Genomic DNA, 24,510 nt, shown 5'->3' on the forward strand with positions numbered 1-24,510 from the left:
TTGCTCAACTCAGCTTAAGAGCTGGTGCTTCTTCAATAATAGCCCTGATCTGCCCTGTGTTGTTTTTGTAGTCCAGTCATGAATAAATAGGATGCCAGCTCTCATTCAAAGTATCCTTGGGAAATTACTCCTATTTATAATAGTAAAAAGAGAGAGAGAAATTCTTGACAATGATAAAAAGGTGAAGTCTATGCAGTCTTAGTATATTGATGAAGATCCTCGAGTATTTATTCGAAGATGAGGGACCGTCACTCATCAGAGACAATGGATTGGGCCTGAGGATTAAGACTCCCTGACTAAATTGTTAAGCATTCTTGACTAAGATACACAAACAATCTAGGAATTAACACTCATTTTTTTGTTGTTGTTAAGGTAATTATGGGTTCACATCCAGTTGTAAAAAAAAATAATAAAAAGAGATCATTTATATCCTTTACCCAGTTTCCTCCAATGGTATCATTGTACAATGTTGCAGTATGTCACAACCACTATATTGATATAATCCATTGAATTTATTCACATTTCTCCTTTTTTATTGGTACTTGTGTGTGTGTGTGCGTGTGTGTGTGTAAGTAGTTCTATATGATTTTATCACATGTTTAAGTTCATGTATTTACCATCACAGTCAATATGCTGGAAATTTTTATCACCAGAACGATTCTTCATATTGCTCTTTTATAAACAAACCCACCTCTCTCCTGCCACACTCGCAGCTATTCCTTGATCCCCGTCCCTAATCCCTAACAACCACAAATCTGTTCTCCATTTTGACAATTTTGTTATCTTAGAATATCGTATTAATAGACTCATAGATTATGTAAACTTTAGAGATTAGGTTTTTTTGTCCCTGAAGATTCAAGCAAGTTGTTGCATGTATCAGTAGCTTGTTCTTTTTCTTTGCTGCGGTTCGGCTGTACCATAGGTCCTTTAACCATCCACCCATCGAAGACCAACTGCACTGTTTCCAGTCTGGGGCAATTATGAATAAAGCTGCTATGAACAATTGTGCACCAGTTTTTACGTACACATGTCTTTGTTTCTCTGGGATAAATGCCCAGGAGTACAATTGTTTGATAAGGGATACTGGCATGTGTAATTTTATATGAATTTTCTGAACTTTTTTCCATAGTAATCTACCATTTTATATTCCCATCAGCAATATCTGAGTGATCTAGTATATTCCAGTGATTGCCAGAATTTGATATTGTCACTATTTTTTATTTTAGTTATCCTGCTAGGTTTATAGTGATGTATCTTTGTAGTTTAAATTTGCATTTACCTGATGGCTAATGAGACTGGCATCTTTTCATGTATTTATTTGCCATCTGTATATCCTCCTTGATGAAATGTCTGTTCATGTCTCTTGACAATTTTCTAATTGGATCTCTTGCTCTCTTACTGTTGGTTTTTTTAAAATTACAATATAAATTAACATATGGTATTTTATTTGTTTCAGATGTACAATATAGTGATTAAACAGTTCTACACATTACTCAGAGCTCATCAAGTGACTGTACTCTTAATCCCTTTCACCTGTTTCACCCATTGTTCCACTCACCTCCCCTCTGGTAACCGTCAGTTTGTTCTAGATCGTTTTTTGTCTCTTTTTTTTCATTGTTTACTTGTTTTGTTTCTTAAATTCCATAGGAGTAAAATTATATGGTAGTTGTCTCTCTCTGAATGGCTTATTTCACTTGCCATTATACCCTCTATATCCAACCATGTTGTTGCAAATGGCAAGATTTCATTCTTTTTATGGCTGAGTAATATTCCATTGTGTATATATACCACATCTTTATCCATTCATCTATCAATGGACACTTGGGCTGCTTCAATAATTTGGCTATTGTAGATAATGCTGCAATAAACATAAAAGTGCATATAACCTTTTGAAAAAGTGTTTTATATTCTCTGGGTAAATAATCAGTAGTAGAATTACTGGATCATATAGTAATTCTATTTTTAATTTTTCAAGGAGTCTCCTTACTGTTTTCCACAGTGGCTGCACCAGTTTGCATTCCCACCAATAGCACACAAGGATTCCTTTTTCTCCATGTCCCCCTCAACACTTGTTTCTTGTGTTTTTGGTCTTAGCCATTCTGACAGGTGTGAGGTGATATGTCATGTGGTTTTGATTTGCATTTCCTTGATGATTAGTTATGCTGAGCATCTTTTCATGTGTCTTTTGGCCATCTGGAAGTCTTTGTTGGAGAAATATTCGTTCATGTTTTCTGCCCATTTTTTGACTGGATTATTGTTTTTTTGGTGTTGAGCTATATAAGGTCTTTATATATTTTGGATACTAACCCTTTAATTGATAAGTCATTTGCAAATATCTTCTCCCATTCAGTAGATTGTCTCTTAGTTTTGTTGATTGTTTCCTTTGCTGTGCAGAAGCTTTTTATTTTGATGTAGTCCCAGTAGTTTATTTTATTTTATTTTATTTTATTATGTTATGTTAATCACCATACATTTCACCATTAGTTTTAGATGTAGTGTTCCATGATTCATTGTTTGCATATAACACCCAGTGCTCCATTCAGTACATGCCCTCTTTAATACCCACCACCAGGCTAACCCATCCCCCCACCCCCTCCCCTCTAGAACCCTTAGTTTGTTTCTCAGAGTCCATAGACTCTCATGGTTTGTCTCCCCCTCCACTTTCCCCCCCCTTCATTTTTCCCTTCCTACTATCTTTTTTTTTTTTAACATATAAGGTATTATGTGTTTCAGAGGTACAGGTCTGTGATTCATCAGTCTTACACAATTCACAGCACTCACCATAGTACATACCCTCCCCAATGTCTATCACCCAATCACCCCATCCCTCCCACCCCCCACCACTCCAGCAACCCTCAGTGTGTTTCCCGAGATTAAGAATTCCTCATATCAGTGAGGTCATATGATACATGTCTTTCTCTGATTGACTTATTTTGCTTAGCATAATACCCTCTAGTTCCATCCACATTGTTGCAAACAGCAAGATTTCGGGCTTTTTGATGGCTGCATAATATTCCATTGTGTATATATATACCATATCTTATTTTGTTTTTTGTTTCCCTTGCCTCAGGAGACTAACTTAGAACAATGTTGCTATGACTGATGTCAGAGAAATTACTACCTCTATTCTCATCTAGGATTTTTATGGTTTCAGGTCTCATATTTAGGTCTTTAATCCATTTTGAGTATATTTTTGTATATGGTATGAGAGTGGGTCCACTTTCATACTTTTGCATGTAGTTGTCCAGTTTTCCCAACACAATTTGTTAAAGAGACTATCTTTTCCTTTTTGCATATTCTTGCCTCCCTTGTCGAAAATTAATTGACTATATAATCATAGGTTTATTTCTAGACTCTCAATTCTGTTCCAATGATCCAAGTGTCTATTTTGTACCAGTATCATATTGTTTTGATAACTACAGCTTTGTTGTAGATCCTGAAATCTGGGATTATAATACTCCAGTTTTGTTCTTCTTTTTCAGGATTGCTTTGACTGTTGGGGTGTTTTGTGGTTCCACACAAATTTTAGGATTGTTACTTCTAGAGATATGAAAAATACTGTTGGTATTTTAATGGGAATTGCATTAAATGTGTAGATTGCTTTGGATAGTATGGCCGTTTTAGCAATACTTTTTCTTCCAATCCATGAGCATGACTATCTTTCCATTTGTTTATGTCACCTTCAATTTTCTTTCATCAATGTTTTATAGTTTTCAGAGTATAGGTCTTTCACCTCCTTGCTTAAGTTTATTCCTAGGTATTTTATTATTGTTGATGCAATTGTAAATGAGATTGTTAATTTCTCTTTCTGCTGTTTCATTATTAGTGTGTAGAAATGCAACAGATTTCTGTATGTTGATTTTGTACCCTGCAAATGTACTGAATTTATTTACCAGTTCTAGTAGTTTGTTTGTTTGTTTGTTTGTTTGTTTTGGTGGAGTCTTTCGGGTTTTCTATATATGGTATCATGTCATCTGCAAATAATGAAAATTTTACTTCTTCCTTACCAATTTGGATGCCTTTATTTTTGTTGTTGTTGTCTGATTGCTGTGTCTAGGACTTTCAGTACTATTTTGAATAAACATGGTGAGAGAGAACATCCTTATCTTGTTCCTGATTCAATTTCATTGCTGGTAATTGGTCTGTTCAGATTTTCTGTTTCTTCCTAATTCAGTTTTAGTAGGCTATGTTTCTGGAATTTATCCATGTTTTCCAGGTTGTCCAATTTTTTGGCATATAGGTTTTCATAATATTCTCTTATAATACATTGTATTTCTATGGTGTCAGTTGTTATTTCTCCCTTTTCATTTCTGATTTTGTATATTTGAGTCCTTTCTCAATTTGTTTTTTTGATCAATCAGGTTAAAGGTTATCAATTTTGTTGATCTCTTCAAAGAACCACCTCCTGGTTTCATTGATTTGTTCTATTTTTTTATTTTTTTCGTTTCTATTTTGTTTGTTGCTTTATTATTTCCTTCCTTCTACTGGTTTTGGGTTTTGTTTGTTTTTCTCTAATTCCTTTAGGTGTAAAGTTAGGTTGTTTATTTGAGATATTTCTGGCTTCTTTTTTTTTTTAAGATTTATTTATTTATTTGAGAGAGAGAGAGTAGGGGGAGAGAGGCAAAGGGAGAGAATCTTTCAAGCAGACTCCTCGCTGAGTGCAGAGCCTGACACGGGGCTCAATCACATGACCCATGAGATCATGATCTGAGCTGAAACTGAGAATCCGATGCTTAACTGAGCCACACAGATGCCTCAAAGATTTTTCTTGCTTCTGCAGGTAGGCTTGTATTGCTATGAACTTCCCTCTTAGAACAGCTTTTGCTGTTTCCCAAAGATGTTGGTCCATTGGGTTTTCATTTACAATTGTCTGCTTGTATTTTTTTATTTTCCTCTTTGATTACTTGGTTGACCCATTCATTGTTTAGTAGTATGTTATTTAACATCAACATATTTTGGTCTTTCCAGATTTTTCTTGTGTTTGATTTCTAGAGTTATGGTAAAAAAGATGCATGGTAATGCTTCAGTTTTTTAAATTTATTGATACTTGCTTTGTGGCCTAACATGATCTATTCTGGAGAATGTTCCATGTGCACTTGAAACAATGTGTTTTACTATTAACAATGTGTTCTGTTGTTTTAAGATGGAATGTTCTCAATATATCTGTTAGACCCATCTGGTCCAATGTGTCATTCAAAGCCACTCTTTCCTTGTTGATTTTCTGTTAAGATGATCTCTCCATTGATAGAAGTAGGGTGTTAAAAACCCCTACTATTATTGTACTACTATCAATTTCTTCCTTTATGTTTGCTAATAGCTGTTTTATATGTTTGTGTGCTCCCATGTTGGGTGTATAAATATTTACAATTGTTATTTCTTCTTGTTGCATTGTTCCTTCTATGATTATGCATTGTCCTTCTTTGTCTCTTGTTACAGTCTTTGTTTTAAACTCTGTTTTGTTCAATATTAAGTACTGCTACCCCAGCTTTCTTTTGATATGCATTTGCATGATGAATGCTTTTCCATCCCTTCACTTTCAATCTGCATGTGCCTTAGGTCTGAAGTGTGTCTCTTGTAGTCAGCATATAGATTGGTCTTGCTTTTTTACCCATTCTATCATCCAATGTCTTTTGATTGGAGCATTTAGTCCATTTACATTCAAAGTAATTATTGATAGATACGTAGTTATTGCCATTTTGTTACTTGTTTTATGGTTGCTTTCACAGTTCTCTGTTCTTTTTTCTCCTGCTCTCTTCCCTCCGGGTTTGCTGGCTTTCTTTAATGATGTACGTGGATTCCTTGTTCTTTCTTTCTTTATTTTTTTGCATATCTATTACTGGGTTTTGATTTGTGGTTACTATTAGGTTTATATATAACATCTTATGCATATAGCATTCTATATAAAGTTGATGGTTGCTTAAGTTTGAACCATTCTAAAAGTACTACATTTTTACTCCTCCCCCCCCATATTTTAGTTATATGGTGTCATATTTTACATCCTTTTATTTTGTGAATCCCTTGACTGATTTTTATAGGTAAACTTAATTTTACTGCTTTTATGCTTCCTACTTTTCTTACTCTGTTTATGGTCTTTCCTTTCCAATCACAGAGCTCCCTTTAACTTATCTTGTAAGATTGGTTTAGTGGTGGTGAATTCCTTTAACTTTTGCTTGTCTGGGAAACTCTATCTTTGCTTCTATTCTGAATGATAGCCTTGCTGGATAGAGTATTCTTGGATGTAGATTTTTTTCTTTTATAGCACTGTGAATTTACCATGGCCCTCCCTTCTGGCCTGCAAAGTTTTGGCTGAAAAATCAGCTGATAGCTTTGTAGGGTTTCCCTTAGATGTAACTGTTTTCTTTTCTCTTGCTGCTTTAAAAAGTCGTTCTTTATCCCTACTTTTTAACATTTTAATTATTATGTGTGTTGGTGTGAACCTCCTTGGGTTAATTTTGTTGGGGGCTCTCTGTGCCTCCTGGATCTACATGTTTTTTTTCCCTTCCCCAGATTCAGGAAATTTTCAGCTATTATTCCTTCACATAGATTTTCTGTCCCCTTTTCTCTCTCTCTCTCCTTCTGGGATCCCTATCATGCAAATGTTATTACACTTGATGGTGTTGCTGAGTTTCCTTAATCTATTCTCACTCTCTTTTTTTTAGAGTTGTAAATCCATTTTCATTTAATTGTTTTTTTACATCTAACATGTTATATTGATTATTTTTCTTGAAATATGATCAGTTTTTTCAGGAGATTATTATAAAATGTACAAAAGCATGCAACCTTGATTTAATTAAGTCTAAGCTATTTTAAATTTTGGAATCAACAGATTTTAAAAGCTACACAAAGAAAAGCACTTAAAAAGTATAATAATTGGTCTTTATTTAACATCTGTGGAAATTTGTCTTTTTATTTATTTTTTTAAATTTTATTATGTTATGTTAATCACCATACCTTACATCATTAGCTTTTGATGTAGTGTTCCATGATTCATTGTTTGCATATAACACCCAGTGGTCCATTCAATACATGCCCTCTTTAATACCCATCACCAGGCTAACCCATCCCCCCACCCTCCTCCCCTCTAGAACCCTCAGTTTGTTTCTCAGAGTCCATAGTCTCTCATGGTTCGTCTCCCCCTCCGATTCCCCCCCCCTTCATTTTACCCTTCCTATTATCTTCTTCTTTTTTTTAATATATAATGTATTATTTGTTTCAAAGGTATAGTTCTGTGATTCATCAGTCTTACACAATTCACAGCAATCACCATAGCACACTTTTTATTATTTGTTTTTCTCTCTCCTGTTCAACTTGATTGCTTTTTATTCATTTGTCCTCCAGGTCGCTGATCCATTCTTCTGCTTCCTCTAGTGCATTTTTCATTTCATTTATTGAGTTCTTTATCTCTAATTGGTTCTTTTTTATGTTTTCTATCTCTTTGTTGAGGGTCTCACTGAGGTCCTCCACTCTTTTCTTAAGTCCAGTGAGTATCTTTATGATCATTACTTTAAATTCTCTATCACGCATATTACTTATCTCCTTTTTGTTCAGCAATATTGCTGTGATTTTTATCCTGTTCTTTCACTTGGGAAATATTATTCTGTCTCCTCATTTTCTCTAACTTTCTGTGTCTTTTTCTATGTGTTAGAAAAGTCATCTATATCTCCTGCTCTTGAAAGTAGTGGCCATATGAAGAAGACTTTCTGTAGTGCCCTGTAGTGCAATGTCCTATGTTCAGTAGAACCTGGCCCATCACGGGTGTCTCCTATGTATGTTGCATGTGCCCTGCTGTTGTGACTAGGGCACATTTGCCTTCAGTCCAGTTGTCTGCAATGGCTCTCTTTGCCTGTTGTGGGCAGGGTTTGGTCTCTGTGTTGTTAATGGGCCAGTTTGGGGCTGCCTTGGGTTCGAGTTGAGATGAGACCAGGTGTTTGCTAGAGATGCAGTAGCACCAAACTGCAGGGCACTTTCCCTGCATTGTCTCTTGAAAAGCTTTTGTCAGTGCACAGGGCCTATTGTCTGACCCTGTGTCTGCTCCCAGCCCACTGCTGGGGTTGCAGGTAGACTAATATGTGTGGTTATCATCCCCTCTCCTTGGGGCAGGAGTCATTTTGGAGTGGTCCTGGCCCCTGTTGAGGCTACTTGCACACTGATAGGCTGATGATACCACTTTGGATGGATTCCTGTCAAGGGCATGTTGGAGGGTATGTCTGCAAGAGAACACGGGGATAGGTCATGGGATGATAGCAAAGTCCACACTGGCTCACTCTTGGAGGGAACCTGCAGCCAGCCTGGAAAACTCCTGCCCAGGCCAGGATGGATGGGGTAGGTGCACAAAATAGCCCAGGGGCAGAGCACACTTTAGCAAGCTAAGTGGAGAGTGTTAGTACTGTGCTCATTCCTGCATGTATCAGTTTATCTAGGTTGGGGGTCAGGGAAGGGAAATGCCTGCCACCTCCTTTGCTCTTCAAGAAGTCTCTCACAGATCCCTGTCCCTCCAGCACACACTCTGAGATTCTTAAATAAATCTTCTTCCTGTATACCCTAGACATTTTTCAAACTGCTGCTTCTATGCTGTATCTCAGTAGGACTATTTGTTGAGCTGCCTCTTTAAGGACAAGGACTCAGTTTCCTATCACCCTTTGGCTTCCAGAGCTTAACCTGCTGATTTTTAAAGATCCAGGTGTTAAACACCCCTGATTATAAAAACTCTTGAAGCCAGACCTCTCTGGTTTTCAAAGCCAAATGTTATGGGAATTCATTTTCCCAGTGTGGGTCCCTTGTGCCTGGGGTGCCTAGTTTGGGGTCTGCTCCTCTCCCCTCTCTGAGTTCACAGTGTCCCTCCCTTGCACAGAGAGTTCCATAGGTCCATTTGACTCTGAACCATGTCTCTGCCCTTCTTATCCTCTTTTATGTGGCCTCTTCTCTACATTTAGCTGTGTAGAGTCTGCTCAGCTAGTCTTCAGGTCATTTTCTGGGATATTTACACTGATGTAGGTGTTATCTAGTTGTGTCCATGGGATGAGGTAAGCCTAGGGTCCTCCTACTCTGCCACCTTCCCTGGAAGCACCTCTTACTGTTGAGTTCTGAGAGTTCTTTGTATTCTCTGGATACTAGTCCTTAGTTGGATATGTAGTTTTAGAATATTTTCTCCAGTCTGTAGTTTATCTGTTCACCTGATTTACTAGGTCCAATTTATTATTTGATCCTGGATCAAGTCTAGGAACTCTGTACCTAGGTCATAGTCCCAAATATTTTTCACTATTTATTTCTGTAAAAGTTTTCTCATTTTACATTTTACATAAGCTCATGGTCCATTTTAAGTTAATTTTTGTAAAAATGTGAGTTTATTTGATGAAAAGGCTATCCTACCTCATTGAATTGTTTTTGCACTCTTGTCAAAATCAGTTGAGCATATTTGTGTGGGTTGATTGCTGGTCCTAGATTCTGTTTCATGGTTCTATGTACTTCTCTCATAATACCACACTGTCTTGATTCTTGCAACTACATAGTAAGCCTTCATATCAGGTAGAGTGATACCTCAAATATTAGTCTTATTTGTCAAGATTTTTTTTTAATCTATGCTAGGATCTGTGCCCTTTCATATAAATTTTAGAGTAAGCGTATCTATACCACCACCAACAACAAAAACCCCACAGGGATATTGATAAGAAAGACATTAAAACTATAAATAAATGTGGGCCAAATTGTCATCTTTATAGTATCTTCTAGTCCATGAACATGGATGTCTCTCTTTTTATTTAGATCTTTTTGATTTATTTCATCAACATTTAGTAATTTTCAGCACAAAGATCCTATATATGTTTATTAGATTTAAATCCAAGTATTTCCTTTTCTTTGGAGCAATTGTAAGTGATACCATGTTTTTAATTTCAGACTCTGTATGTTCATTGTTAGTATTCAGAAATGCAACTGATTTTGTTATTTTGAGCTTGTACAATCTTTTGACCTTGCTGAGGTTACCTAGGAAGGTTTTTTGGTAGATTCCCGGGGATTTCCTATGTAACAATCAGGTCATATGCAAAGAGAAACAATTTTATTTCCTCTTAGCCTATCTGTATGCCTTTTATTTCTTTTCTTGCTTATTACTAGAACTTCCAAGACCATGTTGAGCAAGTTTTTATTCATTGCCTAAATCCTCCCATTAGAACAAAAGCACCATGAAACCAGACACCACCTGTTTTGTTCATTTGCTATACCTTGTGTCTACTGGAGTACCTGGTACATGGAGACACACAAAAAGTATTTGTTAAATGAGCAGTTGGTGAATGACTAAATGAATAAATGACCAAATGCATACATGAATGGTATATTAGAAAAAAAAATCATAGAATATATGACAGATTCTACTATTCACTCTCACAAAAGAACTAATGACAAAACTTGACCTTCCTGCTGACAGTTTGGTCTCTCCCATCTACTCTGTCCTCTACTTTGTTCCAATCATTATCATCCTCCCATTGGACACTGTTGGAAATCCATGTTTCTTTTCAGAACCTTTACTGCTAATCACAAAGAGTCTTGACAAATTAATATGCTGAAAGCCATAAACAATTTATTTCCTGCCCAAATTTTCTTTCCTTTTAATCTACATGGTTCATTCTGGGCTACCTGCTTGATTTCTTAACAGAAATGCATTTATTCATTTATTAGACAAATACTATTGAGAATCTATTATGTGCAATGTTTTATGCATTTCTCTCTCTCTCTCCAGTTGAGTGCTAGGTTGGGGGTCAGGGAAGGGAAATGCCTGCCTCAAATTTGAGAGAGCAAATATGCTCTCTCTATGGCATCAGTATTCCCTGAAAGATCAGTATTTTCCATATGCTAAATGTATGGAAGGCCTTTCCAGAGAGGGAGAAAATCACTTCCAGCCCTGATTATATAATGAAAAGAGATACTTCATTTTCCAGAAACATTAACAGCTTAACACTTCCTGTGTACACCATTAAATAAACTTCTGAAAACATCAAGTGATGTACTTTATTGTTTCCTCATATTCAAGACATTGGTTATAGTATCATTAGGTTTGTTTAAGAACAAAAATAAGATTATTAAATAAGCCAAATACTAGGAATGACAGGTTTGGAAATAATGAGAATTAAGTAGTGAAGAAAACATTGTTTATGTGGAAGTAAATTTGGAAAAGAGACAAAAATAAAGACAGGAGCCTCTTCACAATGGTTGTCTTGTTCTTCAGTCAGACATCTTAGATCATCAGAGTTCTGTTTTCCTAGTGAGGTAGCCTTCAGGTTACCAAGATACCACTGGTTTCCTGATGCTGTAAAATTTAACTGTGCTTACAAAGCAACTTCTTAAGATAAATAGAAAATTTCCCTTACAGGATAAACAGGGACTATAAATTGGAACTGGTATTCAACTCCACCAACTTGTTGGTCGATAACTAATACATTGCAATTAATTTAACTTTATATGATCAAGATGTATTATGCAAAGCTCTCTCCAAGTCACGTGTAGCAGTAAAAGCTTTTCCTTCTGTTATCCATATGCTTGAGTTCAGGTGTAAATCTGTGGATGGATGTGTTATAGGATGCTGGAGTGGTTCCTTATATTCTTAGCATATGCAACATTGGTTTTTATTCTGCCTTCCCTGATTCTGGGCAAATTTATTTCCCATCTGAAATATAAACAGATTATATACTTTATGAATAAACCATAATGATGGAATATCCCCTACATTTCATGTAAATAGCATAAGGCTTAGAGAAAAAAAATGAATTCATTCATTCATTTATTCATTTATCTAAAAAAAAAATATTACTTGATAGACTGTTATATACAATCCAGAGGGCAGAGATGAGATAAAGCCCCCAGCTTAATGTAGCATACATTCCAGAGAGTTACCAGATCATTAAAAAAGCAATAAATAAATGAGATACTCATAGACTGTGATGAGTGCCATGAATGAAATAAGAAGGCAAATATACAGAGTGACCAGAGGAGGGTATTTTTGCTTGAATGATCAGAGACCTCTCCAGTGGCCTTTATACAGCATCCCAACAGATAGAGTCCTCCAATATCTGTAAGAATAAGTCCAGACCCTGAGCAATCTATCTGTCACAAAGCAACTCCCCACTTCTAACAGCTCTGTCATTTAACTTTAATTTATCTGGCCTTTAATTTAGTGAGAAAAGTGTGATAACTATCAAAAATTATCTTTTAAATGCTAATGGCCAGATTTTTCTGTGCCATTTAAAAATGACATATCCCCTCCTTAATGATTTGTGATCCTTCCTGCATCATGATATTACATACTCTAGTTTTTTTTTTTTTTGAAGAGGTTCCTGTCATTTTAATTAGGTTTGCCATGAAAAGCAATAACCTCAGCTAATCACTCTGCCCTCCTCCTCCACCTAACCCCCATCTCCCTTCATATGCACATAGTACAGGAACCCAAAGACCCTCCTCCCTACAATCCTCCCCATTCCCATTATGGGAAGAAATGTCACTAAATGGACTCAGCCTCCTCCATATAGCATGAAACAGGATGAATAAAAATATCTTTTGGAAGAGTTTTGTTGTGCTATTATCTTAGGGTGGAGTCAGGGGCAGAGAGGGAGGCAAAGGCTGGGTGAGGTCTGGGGATCTCTCAGAGATCAGAATTGGCCTGAGGGGCACACAGCCTATCATTCACCCAGAAAGGGGGCTACATCTAATAGGGCTGGGGCTAGGATGTGCTAGGCTGTATGCATGAGGATAAGGACAGCTAAAAATCATTCTCCTTCCTCCCCCCGCACCCTCCCCGGCTCCCGAGCAGGGAAGAGAGTCACAATTCTCTCAAGGTTTCACCTGTGGTTCCTAGAACTTTGGGCAGGCAGTGAGTGGGGCATAGCCCCTGGTGCTGCCTGACCCCTTCCCCAGCTCAGGGCTTCTCTCCTCCTGTGAGCACCAGGGCCTGCAGGATGTCAGACAGTGATACAATCCCCTTGACCACATCTCATCCACCACGACAAGCCGGTGAACCTCTGCTTCCACCAGCCTGTTGATGATGGTCTCCAGAGTCTCGTGCAGGTAGCACTTGAGGACACCCTCAAAGTAATGGGATCGATGTTGTAGGGCTTTGGTCACAGACACATCTAGGTTGTTGCAGGTCTTTTCTGCTGCCAGACTGATAACATCAAACTTGGAGTAGATATCCACCACACGCCCTTTCTCATCTACTACTGGCAGTGCTGAGATTCGGTGTTGAACAAAGATGCCCAGAGCCACATAGACAGGGGTGGTGGTGCGGACCATAGCAATGTTGGCATAGGTGCCAATCTGTAGCTCTTCCAGAGACTTAGACATGAACTCTGGCTTGGGGAACTCAGTGATAAACAATTTGAGGAACTTGAGGATGTGTTTGTGGGTGAGGATGTACAAAGTGTTGCCTGATTCCCGGTCAATAACTGGCAGTCTGTGGATCTTGTTTCAAATTAATGAAGAGACAGCATCGAACAAGCTGGCATTAGGAGAAATGCAGACGAGTGGTTTGAAGGCATCCTGTAGGTACACCTCTCTCCAAGTTTCTATCTTGTGTTCTTCCAGCTCATAGATCTGTACCAAGGCTGATTTATAATATCGATGCAGGATATTGATGAAATCGGTGATGGTTAGCATGCCTACAAAACTTTGCTTCTTACTATCCCACAAAGGGGCAGCTCATACACCATTAGTCACCAAAGCAAAGAAAGCTTTCTTCACCTGCAGGGAAGTATCAAATACAACCAATTTGGAGCTTGTGGGAATCAGGTCATAGCAGCGATGAGACTTCATGAAGGAAGTATACACACTATTGTTGGATTCTGGGGTCTCTTGAGGATTCTCATTTTCCAGAGCTGGGGAGCTATCTGAAGAAGTGACCATCTCCATTTCAAGAGGTGCTAACTGGGTTCGCTCGCTTTAGGAAGCTCTCTGGGAGCCAGTCGGGGGGGTGGAGGGGGGCTCAGCTCTAGTTTTTTTTAATGGCAATAATATTTAACTCTTTACTTATCCAGAATATTATTTTTGTGTAATGTAGAGTGTATAATTATCCCCTCTCTGTTATGCACCTTTCTCTCATACTGTTTGGTGATGCCACTTTTGTTACATCTCAAACTTATGAATAATATCCTAAGTTCTATTTCAAGAATTTTAATTTTTTAAAAGACTTTATTTATTTATTTATTTGACAGAGAGAGAGAGCAAGAGAGACAAGCAGGAGGAGCAACAGAGGGAGAGGGAGAAGCAGGCTTCCCACTGAGGAGGGAGTCCAATGTGGGGCTTAATCCTAGGACCCTGAGATCATGACTAAGCCACCCAGGCACCCCAAGAATTTTAATTTTTATACTGTTGTCTACTTTACTGTTCTGGATTATCTTACCCAGTTTTGATGCCAAGGTTCTACCAACTTTATAAAATACTCTGAGTAGAACAGATTTCTTTATTTTTCTAAATCTTGGAATAATTTACACAATAAAGAAATCTTTTCATTGACATTTAAAAATAAGTTCACCAAAGTCTAACAAGACACTTCCCTGAATGAAATTATTTTATATACATTTGTCTATTTCTTCTGATTATCACTTAATTCAGGCTTCTAAGTCAGCTCTGCTAATTTATATTTCCTAATGTAATGTCTTATTTCTTCAAGATTTTCAAATATATTACCATAGAATTTTATTCACTACAGTCATGTTTCGTCTCTTGCAATCTCATTAAAATGTAACTCATTTATTACTGATTTTTTTTCTTCTTTAAAATCAGAAGTTTAGCTTATCTGATTGTTTCTACTACATGACAAGTTCCTGAATATATTTGTAGTTGCTTTCTGTGGCTGCTGTAACAAATTGCACAAATTAGGTGCTTGAAAACAACACAAATTTATGATTTCATGGTTGTGTAGGTCAGAACTGGTGTAGGTCTCCCTGGACTAAAATCGAGGTGCAGGAAGGACTGTACTCCTATCTAAAGGTGCCAGGGGTGCTTCCATTTCCTTGCTTTTCCAGCTTCAAGAGGCAGCCTCCATTCCTTGTCTTGCAGTTCCATTTCTCCACCTGAAAAGCTAGACACAGGAGGCCCAGCTCTTCTGTGTTGTATCAATAGACTTTCTGTAGTCACATCTGCCTCTGATGCTGTCACTTCTTCTGCCTCTCTTTTCCACTTTAAGGACCCTTGTGATTCCATTGAGTCCATCCAGATTAGCCTGGGTAAGCTTCCTATTTTAAAAACAGCTAATTGGTCACCTTATTTCTCTCACAACCCTAACTCCCCTTTGCCATGTAACCTAACATATTTACAGGTTCTGGGGATCAAGGCATGGTCATCTGGGAGGGACGGGAAAACACATTATTCTGCTTACCAAAATATCACTTACACTTTTGATGTTTAACATCTGTTTTCATTTTTATCGTTTCTTCTTGCTTCCTTGATGTAATTTTACTGCCATTTAAAATGCTTTAGTAGAGGAGTTAGCTTATTTATTTTCACTTTCTAACAAAAGGTTTTCAATCAATGAATTTTCCTTTAAGTACAGCTTTGGCTGTATCCCTTGGGTTTTAATAATCATGTCTAGATAGTTTCTAAGTATTAGAGATGGTAGATTTAAATTTGCATGTGTTTGCATTATCTTTAGATAAACTTTTATTATTTATTTTTATTTTTATTAGAAATTGGTTCATTCAGTTTTTCTTTTGAAGCTTTCTTTGTCACATAATATGAGAGCTATGTTTAGGAACATTCCACCCAAAGGCAGAATAAATGAGTAGTTTCTAGTCATAGCAGACAAGATTTTTCTTACTTATGACAATAATGATAATAGCATTTTTAAGAGTTTACCTGGTACTAGGCTATGCAATTAAAGATATTATCTCATTTAATCTACAGAATCATACTGTGACTTGACATTGTTAACATCTTCCATTTACGGAGGGAGAAAGGAAGTCACATAGCTAGTAGACAAGAAAAACAACACTTGAATTTAAATTGTTATATCTATTATTCAATTTTAAAGAAATACATTCCTACAGTGTTTTATTCTCTATTTTTTTAATTTTAATCTGTTTTAATTTTTTAAATCTCAGGGCTGAGTAAGGTAGTAAAATTTCTGACAATTCTGTTCTTATTTATTTATTTGGACTTATGTAATTTTTGTTTTATATAGTTTGATGTTAGCTGGATCAGCATATGCTATCTCCAACTTACATTTGTAATTGTAAAGATAAGCTATTTTTTTGTAAGCTTTTTCCTTTAATTACAAATGACCCTCCTCATTTTATACTTTTTCTACTTTGCCTACAGCTAACATTATACCCACACTTCCCTCACATTCTTTCTTTGTTTTTCCTTGATAGTTCTGCCCATTTGTTTTTAATATTTTGCTTTGCTTTGTTAGATTTATAACATATGCATAAGTTTTAGCTGGATTTTGTTTAGTAATGCAATCCAAGGGTCTTCATTTTTATTTAATTAATTAATTAATTAATTAATTTATTTATTTATTTTTATTTATTTTTTTAAAGATTTATTTATTTGACACAGAGAGAGAGAGAGCTACAGAGGAAACACAAGCAGGGGGAGTGGAAGAGGGACAAGCAGGCTCCTGGCTGAGCAGGGAGCCCAATGCGGGGCTCAATCCCAGGACCCTGGGATCATGACCTGAGCCGAAGGCAGACGCTTAACGACTGAGCCACCCAGGCGCCCCTGGAGGGTCTTCATTTTTAAATAGAGTTTTAAAATGACTTATGTTTACTTCCATAACTGATTATCTCAGCTTCACTTTTATCAACTTATTTTATACATCTGTCTTATTTGTTTTATATTTTCTGCTATGTGAAATACTACAGAATATATCTTCTTAGCTTTTTTCTTCTCTAGTGTTTTTAAAAGTACACAATATATTTTTAATAGTACTAGTGGTTATCACAGTCTTTCAAAGACATTCTTGAGGCATAATTCTTTAATTATCCAAGTTTTATACAAATATGATATCTTTAGACTGTTCCATATGTGAGCTGAGGGTTTTATAGGCTTTTACTTACTATATTCTCTATTCTATTTACCAGTCTTATTTTAGAAATCTAAGTAGATTTAATTTCAAATTATTATTAAACATTTTCTATTCTTGCATTTATATATATTATTCTGGGTTAAATGTGAAAATATGGAAAATCCTCATGCAGGGCTTTCCTTTTTACCACTTCTCCCTCTTAGCTAAAGAAGGAATCAGCATTCTGAGAAAACTGAAAAGAAGTTCAAAAAAAAGAAAGAAAAAATAATCGTCTGTAGAATTCCCACTTCTTTTTTGTTTATTTTATTTTATTTTATTATGTTATGTTAATCACCGTACATTACATCATTAGTTTTTGATGTAGTGTTCCATGATTCATTGTTTGTGTATAACACCCAGTGCTCCATTCAATATGTGCCCTCTTTAATACCCATCACCAGGCTAACACATCCCCCCACACCCCTCTCCTCTAAAACCCTCAGTTTGTTTCTCAGAGTCCATAGTCTCCCGTGGTTCATGTCCCCTCCAATTTCCCCCTCTTCATTTTTCCCTTCCTACAATCTTCTCTCTCTCTTTTTTTTTTAACATATAATGTATTATGTGTTTCAGAGGTACAGGTCTGTGATTCATCAGTCTTACACAATTCACAGCGCTCACCATAACACATACCTTCCCCAAAGTCTATCACCCAGCCATCCCAACCCTCCCGCCCCCCACCACTCCAGCAACCCTCAGTTTGTCAGGAAAGACAGATGTTGGTGAGGATGCAGAGAAAGGGGAACCCTCCTACACTGTTGGTGGGAATGCAAGCTGGTGCAGCCACTCTGGAAAACAGTATGGAGGTTCCTCAAAAAGTTGAAAATAGGGGGCGCCTGGGTGGCTCAGTCGTTAAGAGTCTGCCTTCGGCTCAGGTCACGATCCCAGGGTCGTGGGATCGAGCCCCACATCGGGCTCCCTGCTTCGCAGGAAGCCTGCTTCTCCCTCTCCCACTCCCCTTGCTTGTGTTTCCTCTCTCGCTATCTCTCTCTCTCTGTCAAATAAATAAATAAAATCTTTAAAAAAAAAAGTTGAAAATAGAATTCCTACTTCTTGATTTTCAACTGGATTTCAGTCACTAGAGCCTCTTCCCTGGATATTCCCAAAGGAACTGGCAGAAGGCTGAGCACCCAGTGGGTCACACCATTATCTCTCTATGATTCCACTACCCTCTATCCTGCACCATTTCAGGGCCAGTACATTCTGTATGGAATTCCTTTTCCACCCATCCCTATCACCGAGATAACTTTTATTCACTTCTTCATATCTCGGGTCATGAATAGCTCAAATATAGTATCCTCAAGGACACTTTCCCTATCTCCTAAATAGGTCAGGTTCAGGTTCACCTGTGGTTTATAATTATGCATTTATTTGTCTGTTTGTTCTATATATGTTCCACTAAATTGTAAATTCTTAAAGGGAGCAGAATATGCCACCCAAAATACACTTCTTTGGAATAAGATTAGTTTGAACTGGTTATTAAAAAAAATAAAAGCAGATATAGGAGAAGTTCTGCAAACCCAGTAGAAATTACCCCTTTATATTTATAAGGGAAATCTCTGTAAAGGTGTCTCCCTCCCCCTAGAGAAAGAGGAAATAACCAAATCTCTAGAAACTCTAATCAATGGAGAAAGCCAAGACTAATATCTGCATAACAACTATACCCTCTTTTACGGTGCTTTGCCTGAAAACCTCCCATAACTGGCTCCTCACCCCTCTATACACTTTTTGTCTTTAGATGGAGATGATATTCAAGGTGATGGCTTGGGCCATTTTGGGGAGTTACTCAGTTTTCCTGGGTATCTCCCATGTATACAGAAGGTATATGTATTATTCAAGTTCTGCTTGTTCTTTTTTTTTTTTTTTCCTGTTAATCTTTTTATTACAGGGAGGTCTCAACAAAGAATGCAGAAGAGCAAATTGCTTTTCCTCCCCTGCAGTTCCAGACATACATGGAGGATGTCTATGTTTCTGACCATCATATTCTTAATTCCCAATAGTGTAGCACAGAGTAGAGGCTCAATAAATTTATTCACTTATTCAACACATTATTTTAACATTAACCTCATGTCATACACGATTTTAGATGCTGGAGTTGCAGAAATGGTCTCATGGAGCTCATATTCCAGTAGAAAGAGACGGAAAATAAATAAAAAATCAATGTAAGTTAATGAGAAGCGCTATGAAGACAATAAAATAGGGCAATGCCAGCAGATGGAAAGCTGAAGGCTACTGCTATTGTTCAGGAAAAGTCTAATCGAGGATGTGATAGGAAAATGAGACCAAACCAATGAAGAAAATTGCTCCATGAAGATCAGAGGTAAACCTGCCCAGGCAGCAGAAAAAGCAAAAGAAAATGTCCTAAGACACATGTAAGCTTTCCTTTTTAAAGACCAGGAAGGACAGGAAAGTGACTATGTAATCCTGGACAAGTTTGACAGCAGATAAAGGATCAGAGTAGGAAATGAGAATGAGCCTGGGGAGCCAAGGAGAGAAAGAAGGGGAGTAGAAATGACCTCAGCACAGTGGCACAGAGGGTAGGTAGTAGGAGGTCAGAGTCTCCTCCAAGTATTGATTATTCTTCTAATAAGTGATGGGTATTCTGGTAAGCATTTTACCTGCATTGCCTCATTTAACTCTCACCTATGGGGATTCTCATCCAACTTATGGATAAAGGAACTGGAAATTCCAAGAGCTTAACAATTTGCCAAACATTCAACAGATCACATGTGGCAAAGCTGAGATAGGACCTCATGCCTGCTTGACTGAAATCTGTGCCCTTAACCACTGTCCCAACTCGAGCGGCACTCAGGCAGATAGACCAGTTTACATCAGCTGGAATAAAACACATGACAAGGGAAGGGCCATAAGATTCAAACTCTTTTTTTGCCTCCTTAGAAAAATGTCTCAATGTTTCCTTCCTGACTTCACTCGTTAGTTCTTCATCCTCTCTAACAGGTGCCTCGTATAAAAGGTATTGCTATCGTCCTTTCACCCTGCATTCAAGCAAGCAAATGAACCATATTTAGCTGGTGAGTGGATGCAGGAAGCTGTACATGGTACAACTCCACAAGCCTAAACTCAAGCTCTAGTGATCATGTCTACAGCTGCCCGCTGCCCGTAGTAAATCATGGTTTGCTGTGTCTGTCCATATCATTCATTTCCAAACATGCTCTACCTAGTGGGAATGCCACCTGATAGCCTTGGTTATCTTTTTAGCAAGAAGTATTAGTTGGTTCACAGGTGTTAGCAAAATCTTCTAAACCACTCAACCTATAAAACCAGAATACAAACAAAGAGAATGACAGTGATCCAAATTTCCTTTTACTTCTTTCTGCTTCTTTTGTTTTGTTTGTCACAAAAATGCCTCCCATTCTATAGCTTAAATACTATGTTCTTTGTGAGTAGTTTGCCTTGTGGTGACTAAGGGAAATGGATAATTATACTGAGGAGTGATGAGAGACAATGTGTCTCTACTCACTCAGGCTTCAGTTGTAAAGTTATGTTATTTGTTTATAAAAAAATATGCTGAATAAGGTTAATGACTCCTTATGTAAGTGAAAATAATCTTAGATATCAGTGAATTATTTATTACATCCTCAGCACTATCTTTTTATATTGCCCATTGGGACATTGCATATTTTGAGTATTGTTATTAAAGAGGAAAGACTAGATTTCTCAAGGCCCATTATTTATTTTAAAATGAAATAGATTACTAATCATTTTGCTGCAGAATACAAGAAAAGAAATCCATTTAATTGGTTGTGAAAAATTCCATCTCCAAAACAAAGACATAAATCAGCCCAGTTTGTGCTCTGTCAATGAAATGTCACACAAACTCGTTTTGGCCTTAACATAGTCCCATGTAAATTTCACGTGGGGGAATATTGTCAATATCGGTGAGTTTTTACCAGTGATGTTGCTTCTCCTGAATCCCACTGAACCTGGAAATTGCCCAAAAATGATGGAGTAATGAGAAAGAGTGGAAAAGGAGAAAAACAGTTCTTCTTAGGGCTCTAAAGATACTCGTTTATAATGTCATTCTTATAATCCCTCGCCTTAGCATTTATTGTCCACACCCGTATTCCAGCAGACCATGTGTTCCCACTTAAAATGGCATGTTAGCACTTTTATTTCCAGTTGCCTGCTTGCTCTTCATTTTTAATAGCTTATATATTTCGCTCAGTATATCATTTTTGGAAGAATTTGAAAGAAACTATAGGGATGTTGTAATCAGTACCATTCGTTTCAGCAGACTGATTAGGTACAGGGTCTCTCTGACTCACATTTTCTATGTGGTCCCTGGTTTTGAAGATACTTCACTGAAACATCTCTTTCGGGTCATGATGACAGCATCAAGGGAGACAGAGCTCTGTTCCTTGCAATATATTCTGATCAGTTATTCTACTGTGACAAGAATGTACAAAAGCAGAACATGTATGTGTATTTCCGTTACTTAAGCAATGTTAACCCTTCTATTTAAAGATGAAGTTGCTCTGTTTTATCTGTAAAAACCTAAATGAAGGGCACCTGGGTGACTCAGTTTGTTAACTCAGGTCATGATCCCAGGGTCCTGGAATCAAGTCCCGCATCAGGCTCCCTGCTCAGCAGGGAGTCTGCTTCTCCCTCTGCCCCTACCCCTGCACACATGCTCTCTCTCTCTTCCCCCCGCCAAAAATAAATAAATACAATCTTAAAAAAAAAAAGACCTGAATGAAGTCAGTGAAGTGCTTTTTTCCCCAAGGATATTGTAAAGGTAAGTCCTAATCAAATCAGGATTTTTAGGGTTTGAATAGGAGCGGGGACTCTGAAATCCACCTCATTAGCTTCTCTCTCACCATGTCACCTCAACTTAGGAACCCAGAAAACTAGAGACATACACTGACTTAGCAGTATGTCTGTGAGTAGGTCTGTTTGAGAATATCAGGTAGAACTGAAAGGTAAATTGATTTGAGTCACCAGCTGCATCACTCCGAGCCTGGCAGGAGACTCCGAAGTGTGTCTTCTGCTACTCTGAAATAATCAGCATGAGTTTGGGTGGATAACCCACAACTTTCTGGCCCATAGCACTACAATGCATTCATAAGGATCACATTGAAATGCAAACTTTCATTTCTTTGTCTAGACTGGACTCAAGGTTAGTACTTGGAGGCAGTAGTTTCAAAGCAGAAAATCAAGGACAGGAAATAAAACCACTTGTTGCTCTGATGTAGGAAAGTCATGGCGGCTCCTTATTCCTTGGTGCTCTCCTCTCCATCTCTTCACCCATTGCCCTCCACAGGTGCTGCTTGGTTGGAATGGCCAGTAGAATCTAATTAGTCATGCTAACAGACTGGCAAGTGTTAAAAACTATTTATAAATAATGGCATCTTTCTTATACAAATACTGAGAATTGAAGGAGAGGTAGAAATTTTGAAGAGACAGAGCACAAAAGTCTGAAACATTTATAACTGTCAGAATTGCTTCCCCAGGATCCCTAGAGCCTATCCCATGAATGAAGGTCTATAAAAGTTCTGTGGGTTAGGGAGAAAAGGACTTTGCTCTGGGTTGGTCTTTTGAAACATGCAGATAGTAAGTCATCAAGAATGTCCTCCTCAATTACAAGAGGCAGCAATGCATGTGTAAGCAAGTGAAAACAGACACCAGCCTCGCCCTCAAGGGATTTTAGATTTCCCTCAGTACATTTATAAGATGGATTCAATGTAATTTTCCCATAAAATGAGTATATGGGAAGTGATTTTTCCAAGAACACACAGTGAGACAGTAGACAAGGAGTCTAAGAACCAGACCAGATGTCATAAAACATGAAATCTGTTCTCAACCCTTTCACTAATTCACTGATGTGGCTTAGATTAATTTACTCAGTTTCTAATCCTTTTATAAAAACAGTACTTCCTGTTTATTTTTAGAATGACTCGCTCAAAAACTTTAGCTGTTCTTCTTGTCCATTTTAAATTATAGCATAAGAAGAGTTAGAACTTCATTTCAGACTATCATGATATTTATTTAACACAGAGGGAAGAAAAATAATCAGACTGAAGTTACTATTGTACCAGAACAAATGTTAGCACAGAGCAAGGGCGTTCAACACATGCTATCCTACCTGATCCATCAGAAGGCAGCTATCTATAATAAACATCTACATGAACCAATGCAGAGTTCAGATTTGTGCCTTTAGATATGTTTGCTAATGGCTCTGAGTCTACAGCAGCCTAAGTCTGGGTGCAGACCCTGGAAAACCACAATTCATGAAGAAGTCAGAACTCTCTGCTTATAGATACCTATAGTGAAGGTAGCTTCCCATACATTAAGAAGTCACTGACTTTCAATCTAGTGACAAGGGAAGGTGCTGTCAACTTTAGATCAGTTGATGCCTGAGTTAATAAAGAGAGGAAATGTTAACATCTCTGAGACATCTTCATCATGATTTCCCTAATCATCAATGCCGACATTATAGAATCTTTTGATAATGTTGATACTTGACCTAACTGAGCTGTGCCAAGGGCGTGATGGGGCCTGGACACTTCAGGCTGAAGTCATCAGAACAGTTCTGAAGGCAGAATAATGTCCCAAGATTAAGCCAGAGTTAAATTTAAAAGCAGCAAGCTCTAAGACATGGTGGTAAATAAGACAGGAAAACTAGAAACCCAGGACACCTAATTTTAAGGTCAAAGCCATATGTTTGTTAAGAAGGAAATAAAGATGAAGAAAGGCAGGCACTACATCCAACTACAAAATTCCTTTCTTGTGACAATATGGCACCCACATGCAGGGCCTTAGAGCAGGGTCATAAAGAATCAGTTGCCTTGATTATATATCTCTACTTTTTGCTAACATTAATAGGCACACTATCTATCATAAAAATCTTCCCCCGTTTCTCGTGACTGATATGTTTACAAATGCAAAACAACAACAGCAATACCCCCACATGTTTTTACTGCTGGCTTACCAGAGTCAGATTCAAAGATGCATTAGGGTCCATTGTGGTCTTTCTTGAGAATTCTCTAGAACAGGGAAAGGGAATTTAAGATCCAAAAGGAGTGAAAAGATGAAAATTGCAGTGACTGAAAGCAATATTCAAAAGTTGCTCACAAAGGGGGAAAAAAACAAGCATACATGGGTACGGGAAGGCAAGGGATTTGTAACCACCAGTCTTTAAAGTAAGAGAAGCATCAATATGATAAAACAAACAGCAAATCACACAAACCCTCCAAACTTTAGTCAGAACCAAATGTGGTTCTGACTAAATGAATATGCCAAATAAAAATATTTGAGAACTTGTAACCAGATGTCTATATTTTAGAACCTTTCAGATTGATTTTCATTTTTGTTGTTTCCATTTTGGGGAGCTGCTCTTCCTATCCAAAACAAAAAACAAAAGCCTACCTGAATTGAGTAAAAGGAATTGTCCAGATGTGTTTGTTGATGAGACTCATCAGCAAAGAGGAATGATTTGTAATGTCCTTCAT

The 24,510-nt window shown here is 37.5% G+C and overlaps 1 pseudogene; it reads right to left on the bottom strand.

Moving 5' to 3' along the window:
* Window positions 1-12,439: 12,439 nt before the first annotated feature.
* Window positions 12,440-13,919, bottom strand: LOC118014719 (annotated as a pseudogene).
* Window positions 13,920-24,510: the final 10,591 nt, after the last annotated feature.

Source organism: Mirounga leonina, unplaced genomic scaffold (genome assembly GCF_011800145.1).
Source record: "Mirounga leonina isolate KUSES-001 unplaced genomic scaffold, KU_Mleo_1.0 Mir_165, whole genome shotgun sequence".
Lineage (NCBI taxonomy): Eukaryota > Metazoa > Chordata > Mammalia > Carnivora > Phocidae > Mirounga > Mirounga leonina.